This window comes from Vidua chalybeata, chromosome 7 (genome assembly GCF_026979565.1).
Source record: "Vidua chalybeata isolate OUT-0048 chromosome 7, bVidCha1 merged haplotype, whole genome shotgun sequence".
In the NCBI taxonomy this organism is placed as follows: domain Eukaryota; kingdom Metazoa; phylum Chordata; class Aves; order Passeriformes; family Viduidae; genus Vidua; species Vidua chalybeata.
This window is the reverse complement of record NC_071536.1, coordinates 408,314-414,158: the sequence shown is the minus strand read 5'-3', so window position 1 is coordinate 414,158 and position 5,845 is coordinate 408,314.

Here is a 5,845-nt window from a genome sequence, read left to right as displayed (position 1 = left end):
ATCTGCAGGAGAAGAAAGGACAGGGAAGCCCGGGATGTTCCATGGAGTGCTCCAAGCATGGTGCTGGGCTGAGCAGTGACAGCAGGCCCAGCCCATGTGGGGATGGCTGCTGGTACCTTCAGGCTTTTGCGGAAGCGGCCCGGGCGGGTTCCTGCTCTTGTGTCCGGTCCAGGGCTGCATCTGGCAAAGAGTGAGCGCAGCCAGAGCTGAGGGGCTGCGGGAGAGGCCGGAGAACACAGCCCAGCCCTGCGCTCCCCAGGCAGGGAGAGCCCCGGGATGTCCCAGGGGATGGAGCACGGCCACTGCAGGGTGTCTGCCCAGCCCCTCCTCCGTCCTGTCCATGGGCCTGTCATCAGTGGGGGGATGGGGATGGGATGGGATGGGATGGGATGGGATGGGATGGTGGGATGGGATGGGATGGGGCCAAGCTGGCTGCAGTGATCAGCCCTGTGGCCCAGCTCTGCCACTCACCATCCTGCAGTGTCTGGAACTGCTCCGCTTCTTCATGCTCTTGTGCTGGGTCAGCTCCAGGGTCTTTCTTTTTTTTCCCCCTGATCACTTTAAACACACTGAGAAATCTGGCTGCCATGCCAGAGTCTGGCCTTGAGGCCACCTTGAAGGAAGATGGCAGGGTGAAGTTCTGAGTCAACAAGTCGCGTCGTTGTGCCTTGAAGGCATCTGAGGCAGAGAAACCTCAGGACGGCTGCAGGACAGCAAGTCCTGCACTCTGGTCTTGAGGGCTCCTGCCACAATGACAGGAGACTCCTCGTAAGGCTTGTGGTCACCAATTTCCTCAGTCTGGCCTTGCGGCACCTGCAAAAGAAAAGCCTCGGGAAGGCCACGGGCTGCCAAGTCCCGCAGTCCTGCCACGAGGTCACCTGCAGGAATAACGCCTCGGAAAAGCTCCGGGTCAGACACGAAGGAGCGCGCTGTGCGGGGGCTCCTCACAGCACCGCTCTGTCCTGTCCTGTCCCGTCGCCTGCTCCGAGCACTGTGGCGTGCTCTTGTCACCGCCAGCTCCTATGTCACCACGCGTCACAAAGGGAGGGCCCTTGGACACCCCGGCCCCTTCCATGACACGGTGACCGTGCTGCAGCGTGTCACAAAGGGCCCTTGCACACACTGCCACCTGCCCTGGGGCCACCCCCAGCCCCACCCAAAGTGGCCCAGGTTGGAAGGAATCTCTGGCCCTAAGTGTCTAAGGCAGCCCAACAGGATCTTTAGGAACAACTCAAACCATCAGCAAACCCTGCCCTGCTCTGTGGTATCAGGGCATTTAAGACTCCTCAATTCCGGAAGGCTTTACTTCTCATTACACAACTCAAGTAGTTCCAAAATTTGCAAACTTCTCAAATCAATAGCGATTGCCGGAGAATGTGAATGATTTGGAAGTTTGTTCCCATCTAAAAGCAGCAACTCATTTGCCTTAACACATTCCATTGGAAGTCAATTCTGAAACATAGCACTATACAGAAGCAAAAGAAGGCCATTCTTTGGTGTGCAAATGGTTTTCGATGATAATATCACAATTCTCTTAAGGAATAAAAGCTCTCAAGGAATGAAAGTCCACTCAGTCTTACAAAAGTAGCCCAGACAAATGAGTAGATGGACAAAGGGCTCGTCCTCCCTCAGTACAGATATCTAAGTGGCCAATAAAGTACAGCTCTCCCATCTTGTTCCCTGCAAGAGAATCAGGACCATGAAGAGAAATAGTCACAGATATTCCTTCTGGCCTCCATAAGTAAAGCTGTGCCAAACCACAGATGCTGCCTTCAAGCTGACTCAAATTCCAGCCTAGACCTCTCACCTTGCAGACAACTCCTTCCCCAACACGCTCCCCAACACCAACCCCCTGCAAACACCCGCAGAGAAGCCCTCAACAGCCCACCAGGAGCCCCAGCTGTCCCCGTCCCTCCGCAGAGCTTTCCCACCGTCCAGCAGACCCCCTGGTTCCCTGCACGTGCTTTGGGATGGCACTCGGAGCATCTGCTCCAAGGTCTTCCCTGGCAGCAAGCTCAGGCTGCCAGGCCTATGGACCCTGGCTCATCCTTCCCACCGAGCCTTCCTGTGCACGGCTGTTCCATTGGCACATCTGCGCTCAGCTCGGACTTCTCCACTCAGCCAGGGCTGCTGGGAAAGGATGGAGAGCAGCCTGGCAAGCTCTTTCTCCAGCTCCCCCTTCACTCTCGGGGGAGGTAGAGCATTCCAGAGGAAAGCAACTGGTGCCGCAAGGAGTGGGCGGCATCAGGCAGCTCTGGGGAGGCCCCTCAGGACTGCAGTATCCTGAGGGAACACTGTTGGCCATCCCCTGCATGTATCTGCAAAAGCTTAAAGTCAGCTGCCTCAGCTTCCAGGGCCTCTCTGGGCCAGCATCCTGACGTGGATGCAGGACTGCTGCCAGGCACTGCTGGGACCCAGCGGGACAGGACCAGCTGTCTCGTGTCCACATAGCACCCCTGACACAGCCAGGGCCGTCCCGAAAGCAGACAGACGCTCCCGTGTCAGCAGAGAGGAGCAAGGAGCACTGGGCTCCTCTCAGGGTATCTCAGCTGGGCTCGCTCCACAACACGCCCCCATTTTAAGGCCTGCTGATGCCCAGCTGCCAGAAATGCCTACCTTGTGCTCTCCAAGATGCACAGGGAGAGCCAATGAGCAGGACACTTGGGGAGGCAAACCTTCCAAGCCTTTCTGAGGCCAGGAGCACACCAAGATCAGCCAAGACTCTCCACGCTGCCTGGCCCACCCAGCCCACTCTGGGCTGGCTCTGGGCCACAGCGGCTCCCACCAAGCAGGTGGCAAATGCATATTGCAGAGAGTTGAAACACAGATGTCTTGGTTTGGAAAGACAGGTATCTGCTAAGGAAGGCAGGAGCCTCCTCTGAAATGGAAAAAGGTAGACCTGTTCCCTCTGAATTGTTAGAAGTTTGAAATTAAGGGGGGCTCTTGGGCAAAAATATGGGAGCAGGAATAACAGTTCTTTATTAGGGAAGAAATGAAAAGATAAAATAAACAGTGCAGTGAACTAAAACAACACATTCTGACAGAGTCAGAATACAACCTGACACCCTGTTGGTCAGGTTGTTGGTAGCAGTGCAATTGGAATTGTGGCTGCAGTCCTCCTGGAGTGTCAGGTGTGGTTCTTTTGGAGAAGTGATCTTGTAGAAAAGGGTGCAGTCTTCCTCTGAAAAGGCAGTGGAAGAGGCAGCTGTTCCTCTGGGAAAATCCAGCGCAAAAAAGCTGTGCTCCTGAGCCAGAATTTCAAGCCTATACATGCAGGTAGGATTGCTTGGCTCCTCCCTCTGGCCAGAGCCTCTCCCAGTGGGATGTGAGAGTTCTTATCAGTCATGCAGTGACACTCAATGGCCCCTTATCAGCAGATGTCTCCCCATAAGGAAGGATTGATTGTGGAAGAGATAAGGAACAAGTGCCCATTTAACACAAGACAAGTGCCATACAGATGGCAAATAGAATACATCTTGCTTTTTCCAGTCTGGGACAACAGCAGCCAGGGAAGATGTGAAATGTGTGTGTAAAGGCCTTTGAATTCACAGCGCCCAGAGAGAGCTTTGGGGCTCACAGCGGGACAGAGATGGTTCTGCTCACACCTCTGTCCAAAGGGGGGTAACACATCCTGCTGCAGGTGCTTGGGTTGTTCTCTGCAGCTCCAGGTGGATGCCAAAGCTGCTCTTCACAGCCTTCTTCCTGCCCCTCTGCCAAGTGCAATGGGCCTTCAAGGACTGAAAGGAGCACAGAGAGCCAAAGGGGGACACTTGCAGCTGCCTCACTGGGAGCTCCCTGGGCGAAGCACTTTCCTTGAGAAGCAAGCCCCTTTCCTCCAAAGGTGTTTCCCTAAATGCGCAGCTTTTCCGGGGAACACCAACACAGCCTTAAGAAACGCTGGCAAGGCTGAAGGAGTTCAGGTCCTTTCAGGACAGGCGCTCCAGCTCTAGCTCGTATTCCCCCAAGTGCGTATCCAGGTGGAGGTTCAGATGTGCAGACCTAGGCCCTCTACCAACACAAGCTGCCCACTGCCTCTTCACCTGCCTCAACTCCTGCCTGTGCTCACGGCACCAAATCCAGGCTGTTCCCGGCCACAGACCAGAGCCCTGTTACTACAAGATGCTCTTGCCAGCACCTTCCAGGACTCTCCGCTGTACACACAGCGCTTTTCATGCCCGCTCCCAACAGGCTTTGGAAGGCAGAGCACAACCTGGCTGCCTCTGCCAGCAGCACACCCCAAACACAGGCAGAGGAAGAAGCAGCAGGGGCTGTTTTGCGGCCATGCCCAAGAGAAACGGGAAGGGTGCCCTCCCTGTGGGCTCACTTGGTTGGCTTTCTGACTGGCTCTGAGCCTGGGGCTGCCATTCCTCACCTGTGGGGACCAGAACCACACCCGGGATCCCAGCACTGCCTGACAGCGCTCCGGGCACTGGCACGGTTGCGCGTCCGAGTCCTGGGCGCTGCGCTGCAGCTTCATTTGCTCTTAGGCACACCCAAAGCCCCCTGTTAAGCCCGGATGGTCGCTGGTTCTGTCCTCTTCCGCATCCTGTGCAGGGATGGAGCACTGCTGAGCTTTAGGAAGCTATTCTTGAAAACTTCCAGCATTCCAAGCTCCTTTGAACTCTGTGGATGCTTGCCATGGAATCACTCACAGCTGGGTTCATCCTCAGGTTGGCTCTTCCAAATTCCAGGGGCTCCAGGGTGCTCAGCAAGATCTGCAACTCCACAGTGTTGTGGAACTGCACCTTCAGCACAGGCACCTTTTCAGCCGGATCTGCCCTCGTTGCTCTGTGTGTGCGCCCAAAACATGGCGTGGAAGAGAACGGCAGCAGGGGCCCGTGTGTCCCTGGGCTCAGGATTTGCGTCGCTTCATCTCCACAGAGATGCAGGCAAAGGGAAGAAGCCAAACCGTTTATTAATGGAAGATGAAACAAAGAGACGAGAGGGGAGGGGAAAAGAGGGGATGGGCAGGGTCTGAGGGCTGGAGGTAGGGAGCTGTCAACAGGGAGGGAGAGTGGAGGGGAAGAAAAGGTGATGGATAGACTGAGGGCTGGTGAGGCAGAGCTATCAAAAAGGAGGACATGTGGAGAGAAAAAAAGGTGATGGGCAGTGTCTGGGGCTGGAGGAAGGGAGCTATCTAGAGGGAGGGAGCTATCTACAGGCAGGGAGAGTGCTGAAGCCACAAGAACTGTGCCCTATGCCAGGAGTTCCAGCAGCACTGAGAGGTGATGTCCTCTTCAATGTCTCCGGGTGTGTTCTTGGGACACTGGTTCACTGGATCCAGAAGGTGTGCCTAATTCTTTAGGTCTTTGAGGAAACTGGGCTTGATTTTCCAGGTTAGAGCATGACGGGCTGGCATCCTGCCTCCGGGCTTGAAGGGCTGGAAGAGACAGCAACAGAGACATGGTGAGATCCCGGATCTGTGGGAATGCTAGGAGTCCTTCTGAACAGGGCCATCCCACCCAGAAGGGAGTAGGAGACATTGGAATCAGCTGGGAGGTACTTGCCATGTCTCCCAGACGTGTGCCTGAAATCTCTGTGTGCTCTGCCCACAGCCTCCCTGGTGCGCACCGGGAGCAGAGCCCACTGCAGCCGGGACAGGGCTCGCAGCTGCCCCCGCCAGCCCCCGCTGTCAGCCCGTTGCCCTCACTCACCATTGCAGATCAGCTGGAGCTCTCCCTGCTGCCCCCTCGAGCTGCGCTCGGCCATCCCTGCGAACACAGAGCCTGTCACGGCCCAGCGGCACAGCTCCCTGCCAGCGGCGCTGCCAGCCCTGTGGCCACACGGCCTCCTGGCCCGGCAGGGCTCAGTCCGGGCCCTTGCCGCACGCTGCCAACCCAAGGGC